The following is a 21,088-nucleotide window of genomic DNA, read 5'->3' as shown; positions in this document are numbered from 1 at the left end:
TAGCTAACACAATGTAGCATTAGAACACAGGAGTGATGGTTGCTGAAAATGGGCCTCTGTACCTCTATGGAGATATTCCATTAAAAATCAGCCATTTCCAGCTAGAATAGTGATTTACCACATAAACAATGTCTAGACTGTATTTCTGATCAATTTAATGTTATCTTCATTAAAAAAAAAAAAAATCTTTCAAAAATAAGGACATTTCTGAGTGACCATAACTTTTGAATGGTTGTATCTATGTCAATGTTCTGTTAGAAAAGAAAATAATTTCAATCTCTAAAAGGCTAAAAAAAAATCTATAAAAATATTATTTTTATATATGTATATATATATATATATATATATATATATATATATATATATATATATATATATATATATAAAAAATTAATATATAACTTTTTTTTTTTAACAGCTTTACTAATGAAGATTTAATATAAAATAGTTCGGACTCAGTGCCTTTATTGTAGGCTATGTGAACTGGGCTAGTTTTCCTCTGCTCTGTTTTGAGTTTTTTTTTTCCTTGTAGTAAAAGTGATGTCAAAAAGTCAGCTTCAAACCTTTCAAGGTGAGATCAAAAGGTTGAACTGCTGCCTTGTATGCTGAATTTCCTCACATGTGATGTCGTCATTGTCTCATCTTTTCATCTCACATCCCTCCGTCTTCCACCCGTCTCGCTCCCGTCGTGCTCAGGAGGAGTCTAAATCCTGCGCACCTGAGCCGACGTGATTAGCTCCTCTTCCCCTTCTTCTTTAAGCCCTTATTCATTACTGGAATTGCTGAAGAGACGCCACTTGGCCAAAGCCACCCTGATGTGTGACGCACGACAAGGTGATGGTGTTAGTGTTGCAGGAGTGCAGTGTGATGAAAGGATAAATGGATCCTCCAGGCTAATGGAGGAAGGCGGCCCAACCTGCAGCCCACTGAGTGGAGCCAGCTGTAACCGAGCTGGGAGGAATCTCTCCGGCTGGGCGGCAGAGCTGTTTTTCATGTTCTGAATGTCGCTGTGCTCATTTCTGTCGGTGAGAGCGGGAATGATTGGGATGTCACCTACCGGGGTTATGTTTCTGAAACACGAGGTTCATCCACCTGAATTCATCATTGTCATTCAACTCACAGCCGCAGTGCTTGGCTCCCTCTGCAGAGAGGCTGCCAGCTGTGCAGATGTTAGACATGACAACTTGGGTTGAGCTGACAAACAGCTGCTATTCACCAAACTTGTGCTTATATTTCCTGACCATTAAGGAGGAGATATTTTTTGGGGGGGAAATATACTGGTTTACCGCAGAGAGGAGGTGCTTAATTCAGTACTACCTGCTGTCTTTTCAATAATCCACGTTTTCAGTCTGCGCTATACTAAAGTCCTCTAAAGACCTCTTATTTACATTTCTTTTGGCATCAGACAGGCTGCGACTTTACTAGAATGCAAAGTTGTTTCCACTGCTTTAATCTGCTCTTATTATGCTTTTATGAGCAATTTGCAGCATTATTGTGGGAGTTGGTCAAGTAATTACTTTCAATTGACTGCCTCTGGAATATTATTCATTTTGATGCAGTTCCTTGGTGAATTTTAGAAAATGCCTCCTGTTGGATTAATATGATTATTTATTTTAAATGGAATTCCTGAAGTGCTGCCTTGCTGGAAATAATTCACAGTAGCTCTTTTTCAGCCAGCTGCATATTTGTTACACTGAATTCTGTTAACAAATAGCTTAGATGTGGAACACAAGTGCTACCTATTGCAGTTCACGAAGTTTCAATTGATCAGTGAGAAATGTGAGGTGAAAACCACAGACGCCTTCAAGACTTTATATTGATAGGTAATAGGAGTCAAATCTATTTTTATTTGGTTTTGTGTCTGTCCAACTACTGTTGATGCATATATAATTAAACACATTTGAAGTGGGGCCACTGCTCTTTTCTTGGTAGGCAGCTATTTCTAGCCTAAAGCTCAAAATACATACTATACACCACCTGCACACCACCACAGAGCGGACAGATCCAGTTTGTCTCCCAATTCAGATGCCATCACATCATTTAATAGGTATTATCAATGCTTTTCATTCCCGTACACATGGACAGGTAGGGACCTCCTACACCTATAGGCCTCGTGGATCATTATCATCTCATTTAATAACAGTATAGTCGTGATTTAGCAGAACAAAGAGGAAAATGCCCACATTCAGAGGGAGGAGGCATAAGTCAGCAGACTCTTATCAGACTGTAATTATAGTTGCATTATTTTACTTAAGTCTTGTTTTCACAGTCACCTACTGAATGCACTAGGAGGTGGAATAGGTCCCTACTTGTCCACTTGTACAGGAATGATATAACGAACCATTTACTCTGCTGATAATGTCCAAATTTTGTAATTTAGCAAATAGCTAGTGGGGCATCAAGGATTTACAGAACCAGAAAGTATTTGTGGAGATCTAAAAGAGAGCAGAGAGATACTTTAAAAAATGATATCTTAAGTATTTTCATAAGTTGTTCTGTTGCCCAAAAATCTGTAATTGTAAGTTTAATAAAGTGACTAAAAGGCTGCTGAAATACCACATAACATGGACTCTATGTACATCCAAAGTTGAGATAACTGCTACTGAGATCTGCTAAGCTAGCTGCGTATATCTGGTTATTAGCTGGGTTTTTCTCCATCATGGCAGGGTTTAGTTAAGACCTTGATTTATAATGTGAAAAAAAACTACTCAGTTGCTTATAAAAATTTATATTTTTCCATTGCATGAAAGCTCAGGGAAAATGAATGAATAAAACGCATTTTAGTCTGAACCAAGGTTACCATTGTTGCTGTAGCTTTCTAGCTGACGTCTGCCGACCAAGCACAGTTATTACAAGATAGCTTGGTTCTCAGCTTTTTTACAGTTTTATTTCCACAGAAATTATGCATTTTAATGCATAATACATTTTTATGCAATAAAAACTGATGTTGACAAGTCAGAATCAGGTCTTAACACAGTTTTGGCCAATTTATTTTTTATTTTATTTATTTTTTTATTTATTACAGCAGAATAGTCCATCATCTTGCCAGTAATTTCTTTCATTTCAGATGAACTTTAACCTCCATACTCACTGAGCTTCTTAACCTAAGCTCCTCAATACATCTCTATGTTTTGTGTATGGAGCAGCTGTCAAAGTGTGGGTGGCAGGCCATCACTTTAAGATAACTGCATATTATCTGAAGATCCTTTGACAGTAAATCTTCATTCCTCACACCCTTACCTGCATTTACATAAATTTGCATCAATGTTTTATTTTAGTAAGTGGAGCATTGGAAACTTGAGTGTCCTTGAGGCCAGTGTTTTTGAGCTGTCAAGGAGAAAACACTCTTCAGATTCAATTTTTTTCTTTTTTTCTCTTTTTTTTCTTTGAATGAATAGGAAGGAGTGGAGACAGTCCTCATTTTATGCATTAGATTATTGAAATACTTGAAGGCGCTCGCTAAAGCATACTCACTTAACACCCGGGGCCATTGTTTTCCCAGCTGTCCTGCTCTTGCATGTTATGTGCAGGTAACAAGCTGTTTGGGCATCTTATAGGAATTGTGAACTGAGCAGATGCTTTTGAAAGACACATATATGCTGTTCTGTGCCACTATAGGGGTAATCTAACATAGGGGATCAATCCCTTTGAAAAAACCTGGAGCATACTGCCTGCCTCCTCATGTAAAAGTTTTATATTTGAATTATTTCTGCCTCTCTCAGGTTGAAATCAGCATTTCGTCTCCTTGAACAGTTTTGACAAATTTAATTTTAAAAAATGCATATCTCTGTGTTTGCTGCAGTGGGTCTCCTGGTAACCACAGTAACCAATGCACAACAGTACCTTAAGATTCACACTGAGAGGCTAAGCTACTCCACAGCCATAGAAGGAAAGCTGTCCTTTGAAATTAATGAAAGCATCTCCATTACTACAGAGCCTTGGCAGTGTGTTACGCTGGCATGGCACTGGCATTACATTCCTGATAGAAGCACAAGCCTCGGTGGTTGATGCATACATTCATCATCTTCTGGTGCAATAAAATCACTAGAGATAAAGTTTGTGTATTGATGATGTAAACAAATCATAAAAAGAACTGTAATCCTCACATGCTTTGATGTTCAATTTACAAAGCATGGTTCATTTTTGAACAGAAAAGTGGTTAATTTGTAACCTGCTGGTGAATATTAGTGTCTGGCTATGATGTGTGGACATGTAGAATATGCTCAGAGCTATAGCAGAAGACAGAGTTCATGATCTCGGTTTACAGCAGTGATGGAAAGTGACTGAGTACATTTCTTACAGTGGTTTACGTGATGCATTTGTACATTACAGGAGTATTCTAATATCATGTTATTTTATGCATTAACTTCATGACATCATTGAAAGGGAATATTGTCCTTTTTCCTGCAGCTATAGTTAGTTGTTAATTTGCAGATTGAGATTGTACATAGAAAACGTGATCGGCATAAAAATATATTGCATTGCTGTAGATCAGTCAACAATCTTTAAAACAGTTAAATTAGCTCCAGTCAAATGCTAGCAGCAGTTGCTAGTGACACCTGAATATGATAACATTCAATATTACAAAAATGATAACGTGAACCAACTACTATATTTGTAGTGTCTATAATTGGCCAACAACTAAAAATATGTCCTCGCCTAGACCCAGTCAATCATTCTGTTTGAAACTGTTTTGTCCGTCAGTGGGGGTTGAACCCTTAACATAAAAGACGTTTCTTTGGAGATGCAAAGGTCTGACAACATATGAAATTTCAGTCAAAAATAGTAAACAAATAAGTAAACTGTGAATAAAATCTCAAGTAGTGAAGCTGAAATGAGACAGACTGACCCATTAAATAGTTGGTAATAGCATTCTACCAGAAAAAAATGTGAGAATGTTAGCATGCTGATGGCTTTTAGCTCAAAGGACTTCAGTTCTAACTCTTAGTCTTGTTTCTTGTAACATAACATTTTAGCACTGCTAAAATCCAGTGAAAAGCTGTGTTTATTCATACACTGATAGAATTGCTGGATTTATATTTTCAAGTCAGAATTCTACCTCTACTTTGAATGGCATCAGCCCCATTCTGAGTCACATTTGACACCCTATGTGGTGTTTGAAAGCACAACTCACATTTTAAATGGTGTAAACCCTTTTAAAATAACAAGTCCACGGTAAATATTGTTCCTCACTTTCTAAGTGCACAGCAGTGCTATAATTTATTATCTTGTTCTGTATGTGATTTTCTCACTGAGTACAGCAAACAAAACATTTCCATGTTTGAAGTAATTTATAGTAAAAAGAAAAGAATGTTGAGGGGTTCATGTTCTACAGCATTACAGACATTTTCAGACCACTCTCAATGGCAAAAGCAAACAAAATTAGAGTCTCCCCACCTTTCCTCTTGGGGCAGTATATGAGGACTTTAAGATCCATCCATCCATTATCTATACACCGCTTAATCCTCACTAGGGTCGTGGGGGGGGCTGGAGTCCTATCCCAGCTGACTCGGGCGAAGGCAGGGGACACCCTAGACAGGTCGCCAGTCTGTCGCAGGGCTACATACAGAGACAAACAATCACTCTCCCACTCACACCTACATGCAATTTAGAATAATCAATTAACCTCAGCATATTTTTGGACTGTGGGAGGAAGCCGGAGTATCCGGAGAAAACCCACGCATGCACAGGGAGAACATGCAAACTCCATGCAGAAAGATCCCGGGAAAGCCGGGACGCAAACCAGGGACCTTCTTGCTGCAAGGCGAAAGTGCTAACCACTACAACACTGTGCAGCCCGGACTTTAAGATCTGCAATAAAATATGGGACTTCTGTAGTTCACCCTGCAGCTCCTGACAGTGATTCTAGATTGTTAAGAATGTTGTTTACCTAAGCATTTAGCATTCTAAAGAGTTGTGTCTATTTTCTTGCAGCTCCCTTAGCTACTGTCTTTGTTATTGGTGGGGAAAGACAATGTTTGTGGCAAAGACTTACAAGGACTGGGCTTGTGGCTCAGTAGGAATGTTTTAATTAACTAAAGCAATGTTTAATCCAGTCCTCAGGACAGTGGAAGAACAAATGGACACAGCGGCAGACCAGTGTTGCACTCCGGTCTGACTTTGTGCTCCAAGCTGTAGTGGATTTGGATAGAGGTCCACCTTGAAGGAAAGCCTCGACTATTTCTCTCAGTGCTCAGTTGGTCAGGCTCACAGCAGGGGATTTATGGAACCCAGTTTTGGGGACTTTCATGTATTAATTTTTCCAGATCGAAATTCTTGGAAGCCAACCTAATAACCACCATTGCTTGATCACATTCTTGAGATGTCGGAACATGTGGAATATTACTTTATTATTACGGATGCTGATGTTTTACCTCATGGCAAACAAATACATATGTGTTGTATTTACTATAATCATGCTCTGTTGACTTGCTTGCTACAAAAGCACTCAGAGAAACACGGCCAGAGGAGAAGCTGAAAATGTTTTTGGCAGTCGTCTGGAGAGAAATACTCCCGGGTGTCTTTATTGCTGTTTTAATCAACTCTAACATTTTATCGATTTCAGCAAGAAGCATTTCATAAAGCAGCAGGCCAGAACAGGTTGGCAGTGTGTACCTTCAGCTGAACAAGCAGCAAACTTTTCTCCATGGGAACCCTTAGCCTCCAGTTCACTGTCAGAAAGCTCCTGCATCTCTCCCCACTGTTTGTCTCCTAGCACAAAGATGTTGTTGCGTTGCACCACATTTTGTGTGAAGCACAGTGTGTATTTCATCTCCATAATTAACAAACACAATCAGAAATATGGCTAAAATCTTCAAGTCTACCTGTGGCAGTGCTCTCAGCCCTTTGGCGACTTTCTGGCTGCTTGTCTCATTAGATTGATGACAATTTTCATTACATTACTCAGTCTATATTAACATCTCCACCCCTAACTGGAAAAATAATCAAAATTATGGCTTAAAGGCGTTGTTCTCTTGTGTCTTGGAACGTTGACTCACATCTCTCCCTTGCAATCAGCAGCTTAGATGGATGACTGTTCACAATACTGTGTTACATTAATTACACTAACAAACTGAAATGTTAAATGGTGTTGTAGGCATTAATTCCACTTAATAATGTCTTTACCATAATGGCACTACCCTGACTTAATGGCTTATTGTCATGGCTTTCATGTTTCCGTATGTCCCTTCTTACGTCATCTCCTTTTTCATTCACCTTACTGCTCCTCCGTAGCATCTTATGCAGAAATATCACAAAAATGGCTGTTTAGAGATTAGAATCATCAGCCAAACAATGCCCCTATGCAGAGACTAATTTGTTCGTGTCATTATGCTGATAGCAGGATTCATAAAAAGCCTCTGAAAAGGCAGGATTAAGCCCTTATTAAAAGTAATCATTCCTCATCATTGGCAGCTGTTGCTGGAATGAAAGTAACAAATACGAAGAGCTGTTATTAATGTTATGAGTCACCATAAGGCCTTTGTTTACAGAATAGTTATTGAGCTGAAGATAAACTCATCTATTCTTAAATATTAAATGATTCAGGTGGCAACTTTTCCCTAAATGAATGCATATTGTTTTTCTTTATTTTTAATGAAAAAGCTCATGTCCATAAAAATGTCTGAGTACTATTTTAGCTGCATAACATTCAGAGGATGGCGGGCAGTTGGTCGTTTCTGACCAAAATATCTCTAAAACCTTTGATTGGCATAAAATCTTGCATAATAATAATTGCTCAGAGAGAATGAACCAATAGACTGCAGATAAAGGATGGACAAAGCATCCAGGTCAGAAAAATGAAACCAATGCAGAAGTGACTTAAACCTGCATTCTCTCTAATGGCCAGGAGGAGGCGACTCAACTGTAAAGCAGTGTATTCAAACATAACCCTATGACCTACTTGATTTTTTAACCTCACTAAATATTTTTCTCATGAGTTTATGGTCTTAATCACTACTTTTAAGTCTGTTTCGCTGCAGCATGATGTTCACTTGTAAATTATAATCCAGTTTAGAGTAAAAGAGACAAGAAAGCAGTGGGTATCTTAGGGTGGAGCTACCAAGTGATTGGTCACTACTGTAGAGGCATGCACAGTATTCTTCTCAGTCAGATTCACAGCTCGCTTGTGATGTTGTTTTCAAAGGCAAAGATTTTTACCACCAAAATTACAAACTTAAGGCTCTGCAACACAAGTCCAACAAACCACTGAATGGTGTTACATTCTATGTGAGAACCATGCTGACTTTGTGCTGGTACCTATTTGATACTACTGGAGATAGATAGATAGATAGATAGATAGATAGATAGATAGATAGATAGATAGATAGATAGATAGATAGATAGATAGATAGATAGATAGATAGATAGATAGATAGATAGATAGATAGATAGATAGATAGATAGATAGATAGATAGATAGATAGATAGATAGATAGATAGATGATGAAACTACAGCCACCCGCTTAGCATACCACAAAGACTGTCCAAACCTACCCAATTCTGCTAACCAGCACCTTTTTTAATCTCCAGTCTCTCTGGCCAATATTTTCATTTCTCTGGTTTATGAATAGTCTAAATATCTGCAGAACTCAGTTGGAGTTTATCCTTGTGCTTTGCGAATGTTAGCATGCTAACTAAAAAGGTGACCATGGTAAACATTATCTACTAATTGTCAGTACTTTAGCATCCATCTCATAGCACCACTATGCCAAACATACAACCTTGCAAAGCCGTTGTGCTTGAGTTGAGGAAAAGTTTCACATGCACAACATGAAAATATTTCAACTTGAGGGAAAAATTCAGATTTATTATGAATCTAGGTCATAGATGTACAAAGATGAGAGTTAAAAGAAGCAAGAGTGGTGGGAAATGAAGTTTAAAAAAAAAAAACAGAAACAGAGCTGTTACATAAAACAGATACAAAGTCCAGCAGTCAAATTTGCTTAAAATTATTTTTCATTTTAGTTCTGTTATGAATTGCTGCCAAGATTGCTCCATTGATTTTTCTGCATCACGTTACTTCACATTAGATTGTCTGCATCTACTGCAGAAGCCGCATAGTACAATCAGAGTACAGAGCTGCTGTTACAATTGTGACAAACAGTTGGACTTAGACCAGCTGAGAGCCATGTACCTTGTTCTGGGTACTTTAATAGTAGATCCAGTTTGATGTTATTTAACCGGGTTGGATGAGGAGGAGGAATAAACAGGTTTAAAAGCAGATGAGAGCAACTGTGCTGTGTGATTAGTGCGACACATGCACACATATACCACAACCAGAGGATTTTTCTGAGATTAAAGAATCGACTATTTTTATCCCTCTTCCCCAGAGCCAACCTTACCTATGTTTGATGCAGATTTGGGGCGAATAGTAGTCTCGATTATAATGAAGTGGTGGCTGTTTGAAGTTTCTCCTTGGCTGTTTTGATGAAATGAATTCCATACGGTACCTCCAACACAATTTATGGGAGCTCACTCCCCTGCTTTGTATTTCCAGTGATTGAACTGCCTAAGGAGGGAGATTTCAAGCACATCGATTCTGCTCCCTTTATTGGTAATACTATACAAGTGCTGTCTCACTGAAGCACCTCCATCAGTATCATGAGATGTATTCATTCTTTTCATTAATGATTTCATACTGTATTGGTTTTAGACCGAGTAGAGATGTTTTGATAGAACAGGACATTCAAAATAGAGGGTAAATATTCATACCAACATATGTTTTTGATGTAAATATGTCCCAGATTTATGAGCTATTGGTAAACCTAAAAAGGAGCTGCAGTAATGGCAGATTTCCCAACCATGACAGGTGAGTGAATGTGTTCCACCTGTGAGTTTGCCCCCAAAATTTTCTCTGGGGGCTCTGCACTGTGGTGGTGGTTGCTGCTGCTGTATTCTAGTGTGAGGGCCACACTGCATGTTCTGAATGTTTAACTAGGAAGCAACGTGTGAAAAGACAGACTTCATTTGCTTTCTGCAAATAATTCTGTTTTTAATTACATCCCATATTTTAGCATTATAAATCATTACCTCATTGATTTTGGGACATTTGGGTAATTACTGTAAAAAAATGAGACAATCACTGAGTAGCCTGTCAGCTTATGCACTGCATTTTACAGTGAGGCACTGACATCAAACATCATCTCCATTCCTTCAAGGTAGAAAAGAGGATTGCTGTATTGCACAATTCAGGAAAAAAAAAGTGTAAAATGAAGTTTGAGTATCTTCTATAAGGCACAGTGTGATTTGGGAAAATCCAAAGAACTGAGGGGGGCCAGAGATGTCACTGTCTGGTACTTACAATGGTACTTTATACATGTGTTTAACATACTGCCACACTTTTTTTTCTGACAGCAGAGGAATTTAGCTATTAATTCAATTTAATTTTATTCATATAGTGCCAATTACAGTTCAGATTGTCTCAAGGTACTTTACACAAACCATATGCCTGAACCCCAAGAGCAAGACCTAAGGCGACAGTGGCAAGAAAAAACTCCCTTTTAACGTAAAGAAACCTTGAGCAGAACCCGGCTTGAGCTGGCCGCCTGGGTTGAGAGGGACAGAAGAGGTAGAGGGGGTGAGGGAGTGGGAGGGAAAGGGATGGGAGAAGAGGAGGGTGGGGGACAAGGAAACATATAACACACATTGGGACGCATGCATGATCAGAGTAACATAGATGATACATACAAAGTACAAGTCAACAATGTTATGATGTAAGACTGGCATTAAATATACTGCATATATAGCTGGTAGTAAGATGCAAACAGTGTGTAGATGAGAATATCAGCTATAGTAAGGGCGATGCAGAGTAGATTGGTGGAAATGGGCAGTTAGAAGCAGTGGGCTGGACAAAAGTCAGCAGCAGAATCCTACAGTGCACATGACGGAAACTACACCAGTTGGTGGGACAGCAACCACGGACCAGACACATCCAGCTCTGAGAGAAAAAGGACACAGGAGAACACAATGTGAATGCAATGCAATAATGGTATATATAGTATATACATAGATAATTAAAGAGAGGTGTGCATAGAGAGAGGTCCCCCAGCAGCCTAGGCCTACAGCAGCGTAACTAGGGGCAGAACTAAGGGACGTCGAAGAAGAAGTCAGTTGTGCCACGTACATGCGGACTCCAAATGACCCCGTCAGGGTCCCCCAGTCAGTCCTAACTATAAGCTTTGTCAAAAAGGAAGGTTTTAAGCCTGGTCTTAAAAATAGAGAGGGAGTCCGCCTCCCGAACCCAAACTGGGAGCTGGTTCCACAGGAGAGGCGCCAATTACAGCACTCAGACAGAACATTTATTTTGCATTCAGTTTCATCGTAGTCCCTCCAGATCACACAGTTAATTCTAAAAAAAAAAAAAAAATTAATAAAAATAATACATCTATGCATCTGTGAAGCCAACAAGGTTAAATAATGCCAAACTGAGCTAAATATAATTGGAGCAAAAACCACAACAGATTAATTTAATATAAAAATAAATAAATAAATAAATAAATAAAAATTCAATGATGCAGATTTTTTGTTTTCATGTGTTTATCTAGTCTGGGTCAAGTGATTTTCACAGTTTGTTAAGAGCCACAGCAGCTAATTTCACTGGTCAAATCTGCATTCAGTGATTGTTTTGTATTTTAATTCTTTTTTCTTTTTTTGAGAGTCATTGTTTGTTTTTAGACTACACTATATACTCGGCCCAGTCTCCCGTGGAATTACATTCATATGGGATGATTGTAAATACAAACTCAGGAATTTACATTGGTATAACATTTACACTTTAACATACGTACTCCATTTTGGGTTCATTTTTACGTCAAAATTGTATCCAGTTTTTGTTAATCGTATCCTCTCCTTAGTGAGTCTCACTTGTGAGGAAGTGACCATTTATTTTGCAGAGATTATGCAACATTTATATGTAGCTGAAAGGGTTCTTTGAAGTCCTATAGCTCTTAAAGAATCTGTGCTGCAAAATGGAGCCCATTGAGAGAGCTCATCCCTATATAACAATATAGGGACTTAAAGAAACACAAACATAATAATCACTCATATAAGAACACAAGTCCTTACAACATCAACAGGGCTAAAAGCACCAGCATATAAGCCAGGAGGTGCTCTGTTGAAGGGAGCTGCAGCCCTGTACTGATGCTGGTTTAGTCCTTGGACTGTGTGCCAGTGAAAGGGGAAAAAAGAAAGTGTTCTCACAGGAAGACCAGAAAATAGGTCTTGTAGGCATACAAGAGAGTTCAGATGCATGGATAAGGATGTTAGCAGGTAGAGTCATCGGGGTGTTTTAAGAAGATTGGATGAAGTGCAGTGTTTCCTCTATATTCATTCAGCAGCAGCAGCCCGCTCAAGATAACTCATAATATAGTTTACGAGTTCAATAGACATTAGCAAAATATTGATGTCCAGCTAACATTACATAACATATTGGTAGCTTCAGTTAATTGGGCCCGGTGCCAACTCAGTGTCACTAACATGAGTAAACTATTGATGGCATTAAGCTAACATCTACACTCCATGATGTAACTGCTGACTGCGTTTTCAGGTGAGCTTGTTCAAATATTCTTCTTTTTTTTTTTTTTACATTCAGCCGGTAAAAAGCCCTTTTCAACTGGCCATTCAATAAATAGGTTGTACAACTAAAATCTGCAGTCAAGTGTCATTTGTTTACGCCGCCACGGCTCCCCAGAGAGCCTGCCGCCGCTGCTGAAAACAATCCTACAGGAAACACTGAAGTGTATTTTAGTCCCGATGATATGCATTTCATGGATTGGATATGGAGGAATGCTGCTGCTTGAAATGACAATAATTGCCAAAAAAAAAAAAAAATAGAAAAGAAAAAATAAAACATTTTGTTAGTAATTTACATTTAAAGAGGAACTACGCTCTGTTTGCTCTAAACACATATTCACATACTGATATGTACCGTTAGTCATAATTATCTGTAAAGATGGCTTTTTGTATTCAAAATTAGCTTACAGCACTTCTTAGTAGGTGTTAAAACTTTGGTTCAGTCAAATTCTCTTGCTCAAGACCAGAACTCTGTGTTTTCACCTCTGTTGATGTACAGCTGCTGTGCCAAGTAAAAGAAATGCAACACTGGCGAACTGTGGCCTCTGTTTGTGCCTTTTGCATATAGCTGCTAGGAATGTAATCAAAAACTTGATAAACACCAAATAAGTAAGTTTCCTAACATTTTTGCCTGTGCTGTTGCAGTAAACAACACATAGCCTCACCGATAACTTTGTTGAATTCAGTGCTTAACAGGACATTTAAAACTGATGAACAGGAATGTTAACTGTGATGAACAGCAGGGCGACAGCTCTGGACTTACATTCCCACAGAGCCTCTTGTAGTAGAGTTTCTAGTTCCACGACAGCACTAGTATCCACCCCATGACTCCATATAAAATGGACAAATTCTTAATGAAAACAGCCATAAATTTAACTGCAACCCTTAATACAACTTAAATATGTGTGACACATAAAAATTCACTCCCCTTAAAGTTATGACCAGGGTAATTAGCTATAGAGATCAAAAATGATTTTTGCACTGAGTCATAAACATATTTATTTCTGTTGTGATGTTGGATATTTAACCATGGAGGTCTGTGGGAATTATCTCACTTTTGGAGATAGCCTCAGGTGGACACTCTAAGAACTGCAGTTCAGGCATCCCCAGAGTCGGTTGTTTTATAAGTGCCAGGTGGAAATTGTTCTGTAACATATGATTGTCAGATACTCTTTTGGAGAAAGTTAATTTGGTTAGTACTAGTGGCAGAAAAAAGTAGTCTTTATTTCAAAATGTATATTTAATTTCTGTTGATGTATTTTCCTTTCTTTGCTTTTTGATTTGAATCAATTATGCTGGTCTGTAAACATGTTGGTTTGGTTGTAGCTAATTTCTAAATTAAGATTGTTACTATACTGCTACTGGATTATTACTGTGGTATGTGTCATCATCAAGCTGTATTTTTTGTGTTTCTGGTTTAATCATTTAACATATATATAAAGAGAGAAAACTCCAATGTTGTTAATAGCAGCATCCCATGGACACATATTTACCTCTGTGTTTCTTCACTCTATTGTTGCTTTTACTATTTTTTAAAATACTGAGAGGGAGGCTTGCAGCAAATTTCGAGAATGTTGTTACACTTAAAATGTAAAGTCCACTGATTTCTGAGTCAAAGGTCGCCGTCCCCATACTGGTAATAAAACATTCACTGTGCTCTGTAGTAATTTAAGTCATCCTTCCAGGCAGTATTTTAGCTATCATTAAACCATGTTACATTGTACGATTTGTAATAGCCATAGACATACTGTAGGATTAGCCAAAAGAGAAAGCCAAGAGGCTCCCAAGGCTGTGTGGGAAAGATGAAGAAGAGACAATGATGCCATGTAGGAAAATCAGAGTCAAATATAGCACGAGACACATATTAATAATATTCTGTCACATGAGGATATAATTGCTTCCAAAGTCCAGCATGAATAAGAAATCACAAATCATCTGCATAGAAACAAATAAAAAACATTTTAAAATAAAAAAACACCTCAGAACTTTCCTGGGAATCGTCAGAATATTGAGTTCTCTAAAGTAATCCAGTAGTAGTTGTCAGAACATCCATGGATGCATTTTGAACAGGAACTGCTAATCGCTGATCCAGTGTGATTTAAACAGATCCAAAATGTAAATAAATACAGGCTAAAAACAGAGTGCTCCCATGAGAAGAAGTAGTTGACATGAATAGCATGTTTGATGTTTTTATAAATAGAGGTGTTCAGTACATGTTGGAGTGAATATCCATCAGTGAATTTTTGATGTAAACTGATTGAATCACAGTTGTCTGTTACACCATCAGTACTTTGTATCAGTGGAGCTCTACTGTAAAACTGCTTCCCAAATAAGCCAGTATGTTGGGTTTTCCATAGTAGCAGACTAGTAAACAAACACAAAAAAAAAACATTCTTACATTTTTTAGACAAAATTCCGTTTTTACTGATCTGATTTAAAAAAAAAAAAAAAAGAAAGTAGAACTTAAAACTAGCTCAAGAAGTCATTGATCCATTCATCTACCTTCTGAGTAACTGTAATTATAACTGATCATAAATCACTGACCATTGCCAGTATTGTTAGAGAAAAATCCCATCCAGTGAGGCTTAAGAGAGCTTAGATATATGATGGCTGGTCCGGTCTGGCGGAACATGCATATCAACATACATTCAGTACTCTATCACTGTGTGCATTGAGGCAAGTTGCAGTATATTTAAGCTGTAGAGAGGGATGGACTGGTGGACCATGAGATGCATAGTTACACTGAGTGGGCTGAAAAGCATGAAATAAGTTCTGAGCATGATCAGGCAGAGACGGGCAGGCGGCTGGAGCAGCGTAGGCTCTTGCACACCTTATTAGTGTCTAAAACCTGTATTTTCCACTGTGGACCTGACTTTTTATTGGTGACCTTCCAGCTGTAGGACAGTTGTGGGGTCGCAGTAAGTTCAGCCTCGGCAGATGAAGGGAGCTATTCATTTCGGAAATACCTTTGGTGATAATTGATGTTTTCAGCAAGCGGATCAACATAATAAATACAGAAGCTGCAGAATAATGCGTGGCATCTTTGAGAGAGTCTTTCCACATAAATAGTTTTTTTTTTTCTTTCCTGGGTGTTTGGATGAACTAAAGCTTGAATGAGACCTGCAGGCTGCATCAGTCAGTGAAGGATAGAAGGCGAATAAATGGGTATTTTCATAAAACAGGTTTGAATTGGATGTGTTTTATGTAATGCTGTAAGTGCGTTCTAAGTAGTCTGAAATATAACGTTCTGACACTGTATTTTCCTGTTTGAGACGCGATCAAATTAATTCCCTCTTTCATATCTTAATGCACCATTTTTCATAAATTACACATGGCTGCCGTACAAGAGAACCCTCCCTTCTCTAAAATGTCAATTTATCAGCAATGAAAAAAAAATCCCCTTTCTTTTAAGATTGACATCCATGATATTTTAAAGCTAGACATCATATTTTGCAAGGTGTTTTTTTTTTGCTTACGGTCATCAGCATTACTCATAGACCTCTGAGATATTTCAGAGCGAAGAAAATCAGTTCATAAGTAAAGTCCTGTAAAAATGAACAGTTACGAAGGAAGCAATTAGTTTATTTTGCTGCAGCAAATGTTAGCAGCTCCTCCTCAGTGTGACAGATGACGACTAGATTGCACCATGTCCGTACTGCCGATCCATGGGGACGCCTCGTTCAGTGGCTGTCTGGTTCTCCACCGCGTGGTCCTGAATGTCAATCTGCAGAGCTCCCCCACACTCAGACAGTAGCTACCAGTAATGCCGCACTAATTAGCCAACCCTCTCGAGTAGCCAAGCCCTCCCAGTGGCATCCGTGCCAAACAGAATTATTAAAGAAGGAGGGAGGAGGAGTTGCACCTCCTCTGCAGAGGAGCAAAACACCCAGGTTCAGTTTAGCATTCGCTTCGTTGCCCTGTGGCTGGGGGAGCTGGCGCTGTCATCAATATTAACACCTAGATACATCCGCCGCTGTAACACATATTTCTTCTTTACCCCAACCTGATGAAAATTTCATGTGAACCACATAATTATAATTCCTTATTCAAATGAGCACTGGCTAAGGAGTGGAGATGATTTGTGACTCAGACTGAAAAGCTGTTGTGTTGATGTTGATGATGCTTTGTCTGTTTACACTTTGGTCAAAGTGTAAGGTAGGCGTGTGAGTGTGTATGAATACTACTATATGCTACTGAACAATTAAACAGTTACCATCAACGTCAATGCTTTGAAAACTGATTCAAATAACAAAGCAACTTTGAAACAGGGTTCATTGTTGGGGCACAGATGGCAGGAGCTTCATTCAGCTTCAGACAGCTTTTGTGTACCACAGTGTCTGAAGTGGCATCTCCATTTAGATTTATGAGGACAGACAGCAGTAAATGGGGTTGGAAATTGTGGCCGTCAGCACATACTTGATGACGGTGGTGCTTGTGCATTAGTGTGACATGCAGAAAAAACAAAAGAGCTATTCTGTATACAGATGATGAGACTGTTATAACAATTTGCCAACAATTACACAGAGAGAGATATTTTAGTAGGGTTTCAGTGCATAAACCCCTGTTTATGCCCACAAATGCACATTTAAGAGTGTAGTGGTACAAAAAGCATAGACACTGGTCTACAGAGATGTGGATAACAGTGGTGTAGTCAGATGAGTTAAGTGCATTTGTGGCCAAGAGAATGGTACAGGCCTGACCACTTGATCCCTATAATGAGGATATCCGATGGCTCTGATGTGCTGTGGGGGACATTTTGCTGCCATGTTTTGGTACCACTTGTCTTCCCCAGAGGCAAGGGTCACTGCAAATCAATACAGGGTTGTTTTAAGTGATCACCTTTAGCCTATGATGACACATTTCTATCCTGATGGGAGTGGTCTATTCCAGGATAACTACACCTTCATCCACAGAGTCTGAGAGGTCACCGGATGGCTGGATGAGGATAAAGTCATGCTATAGCCTCCACAGCCACCAGAGCTCAACCAAATGAACATCTATGGGAGGTTTTGAACTGACATGTTCGACAGAAATTTCAACCATCATTATCAAAAGATTAAATTAGGGAATACATTTAAGAGGAATGATGTTCATCCCTCCAGCACAGCTGTAGAGAATTGGAGAATCAAGAAGCCAATTCTCCAATTGAGTTTCATCGTAGTCCCTCCAGATCACACAGTTGATGTTAGTTTTTAAACTTTATTGGCTGTTCTGGCAACACCTGATCGCTCCACACCTTCCTGAGACACATTATGTATTTCCTTTAATTTGTCACCAGTCTGTGTATGTTGGTTGGTGGTATATGGTATATTCCCGCCCCTCTCATCTCTGCAGCACTTGGCCTTCCTCACCCCCTGTCTTTTGGCATTCCCTCTGCTTTGATGGCTTATTTGCTGATTTGTTTATATATTAATTAATTCATTTACCCCCCCCCAATCCAATTTTAGCTGACATTTCTTGTCAAGATGTGAAGGATGACCTTTGAAAACAGAACACTTCCTACCAGAGATGTGAAGGAGGTCTTACTCCTCCTCTCCTCTCTTTACTTATCTGTATTCGAGGGCAGAACGACTAAAACCCATTTGTCAATTAATTGAAAGACGCATGGGTAAGAGTAAGTTTATTTTTACAAATGCAATTTATTAGCCACATAAACAAATGTATTATTGTGCATCACATCTTAATCAAAACTGCATATGAAGGCTGAAGGTAGAAGTTGTGAAATGAAAGCAATAGTTCAACAAATTAGGGGAAAGTGGTTTTATGTGATTTCTTCCTGAGAGGTAAATATACTGCCACAGGAGCTAGAGGCTGTTTACCTTAGCTGAGCATGCAGGGGGAAACAGTTGGCTTTGCTTTGTCCATACAAAATCTATCTACCTGCTCCACTCAAACTAACTATTTAATGCAGTCTATCTGGTTTGCACAAAAATCAAAGTGTAAAGACTGGCTGCAGTCTTTCACTTATGATAAAGTGACATAAATAGGTGCTTGTGTGAGCTTACCAACCAGACATCAAAGTACCTTTTACCTTTTAAAAAAAGTCTGTTTGTTTCTCTGTCTGTCTGTCCCTTTCGTTTGCATCTGTCTGTTGAATCATTGCTGTTGAAGACTAACATTGCACTAGCCTGCTGCTTGGGCTCACTTTGGTCCATAGTCTCGAGTCTTCAAGATAACTCCCAAGGACTGCTAGGGTTTCTGAGCGGTCTCTCCTGAAATGATTTTTCTGTGCACTCACTACAAGTTGACTGACTTTTCTAATGTCTGTACTCATATAAAATCAGCAACAAAACACTCTGCTGTATTCTGACATTCGTCTGTTGGAAATTTAGAGATCTCTGGTCTAATGTGTGTCTATTCTACACTCTGTCATTGGACGCGTGCCTATTTGGAGACCTGTGGTCTAAATGTGCGTCTATTTCGGGCTGTGTGATTTGACGCAACTGTTGAGCGGCCCTGCTCTACATCACCTAACGAGCTGCTGTTTGCTCGCCCACCTTTTCACTCTCTCTCCCTCTCTCTGGCTCCCTATTCTTTCAGTGTATAATACAATCCCTTTGGGACCACAGGTTTTCTTTGGGAGGTGAAATTTCATGCTGCATCTTTACATATTCTCACACATTCCCCGTATTCAGAGCAGCCGGTGCATTCACACCAGCACACATTTCAAGGTGACAATGGCAATGTGTGTGTGTGTGTGTGTGTGTGTGTGTGTGTGTGTGTGTGTGTGTGTGTGTGTGTGTGTGTGTGTGTGTGTGTGGGTGCATGTTCATGCAGATGTACTTCTATGTGTTTTTTGGGGGGATCTGTAAATGCGTGTGTGTGTTTGCATGTGTGATATCACAGGAAATAAGACAGACCTGCAACATCCTTAGCTCCCTGTTGCTATGGTGACACGTCTGGTTACGGGAGTATCTAATAGGTCCTCCATACAAATTAACCTACTGTGGACTGTGTGTGTGTGTGTGTGTGTGTGTGTGTGTGTGTCTGTCTGTGTCTGTCTGTGTCTGTGTCTGTGTGTGTATGGATAAATGAAAAAAATGTAAAGCCATATACTACAAATGGACATCTTCTGCTGTTTAATACAGCTATGTAGTTTTAGATGTTGTCATTTTATAATGTTATAATAAATAATATTAAAGCTGTAGTTTACAGTACATTACAGTATGTTGTACACAGTCTTATCATTTTCTTATGCCTTATACTACCCCTTAAAATAATTTAATCCCAATTTTTATCTTGCATACCTAAATAATACAGGATTTTCATATTTGCTTCATTGTAATATGTAGCCTATTTTCTTTTTCTTTATTGAATTTGTGTCACTTATACTTTTGCCTCCATTAAAATATAGCTCATGCTTTATATCATGTGTCATTTCAATTAGTGCAGCTGGATAGATGACTCCTTGCTGCTCTTACAGATGCTGTTAGCTGTGATATCAGAAGATCAGATAGAATGTTGCCTTTTTCATTTTTCTCTTATGGTGTAATTAGTCAGAGGTTGCATGGACTGCTGGGGTTTAATACTGCACAGTGCTTTAATTCAAAAAGCTGTGTTAATGCTCTCACAGAGATGTAGTGTTATTTAATAAATGTTTACACAGCTGCCTGATGTTCATATTGAAACCGAATCAAGGTTCTGGTTAAATCACTTGTAAGTCTCTGGCTGTTTTCTATTGAATTTAGTGGCTTCCTGAGCCAGAGGGGTTCCTTAAGTCAATTGAATTATTTGACTTGAAAGCGGTCAACTTTCTTTTATTGAGTTGGCTGAGCCCTGAAGCTCCACACAGTCAGGCCTGTTTCATTTTCTTTGTCAATGGTACTTTCCCTTATTGTCAGTCCTTGATACAAGACTGTGTATTCCAGTTCGATTAGCTTGTTTTATTTTTTGTCATTAACATTTAATTTAGTTACTTTACTTCCAGAAGTACATTTTTCTCAGAAAGTATTCAGATACACTTACATTTTCCTTGTGTTGCAGATTTATTTTAAATAATTAAATCTGTCCATTTTCCCTCCAGGGTACTTTCAGTAAAGCCCATAATAGCATGTGAAAACATGTTTTTGACATATTTTGCAAATTTAGTGAAAATAAAAAAACTGAAATCCATTCTTTATTTAAATATATACATATATATTTGGACCCTTTGCTGTAGCACTCCATATTGTGGTTAGCTGAATCCCATTTGTTTAATTATCCTTGAGATATGTATACAGCTTGACTGGAGTGTACCTTTGCCACAATGAAAGAATTGCACTTGGTTTAGAAAGAGTCACACCTAAATATACCTGAAAGTTCACTTCAGCATTTAGAGGATGTTACGTCCCCACAAACTAGGGGATGAGGGGAGAGGACTATGAGAACAAGAAGGACAGAGTCCATGATTTACGAGAAGAAAACCAAAGTCTTTGGGCTCAACTCCAGTGAAGCATGGTGGTGGCAGCATCATGCAGCATAGACAGGTAGACTGATCAGACCTGAAAGAAAGATGTATGCAGCTCCAGAGTGTACATGG

General features: G+C 38.7%; 1 protein-coding gene across 7 annotated transcripts in view; it reads left to right on the top strand.

The window, feature by feature from the left end:
- ntrk3b (neurotrophic tyrosine kinase, receptor, type 3b) overlaps positions 1-21,088 on the top strand; it is a 224,984-nt gene that overhangs the window by 72,986 nt on the left and 130,910 nt on the right. The gene's annotated exons all lie outside the window — the stretch shown is intronic.

The sequence above is a fragment of the Amphiprion ocellaris genome, chromosome 1 (genome assembly GCF_022539595.1).
Source record: "Amphiprion ocellaris isolate individual 3 ecotype Okinawa chromosome 1, ASM2253959v1, whole genome shotgun sequence".
Taxonomy (NCBI): domain Eukaryota; kingdom Metazoa; phylum Chordata; class Actinopteri; family Pomacentridae; genus Amphiprion; species Amphiprion ocellaris.
This window is presented reverse-complemented; position numbering and strand designations above follow the sequence as displayed.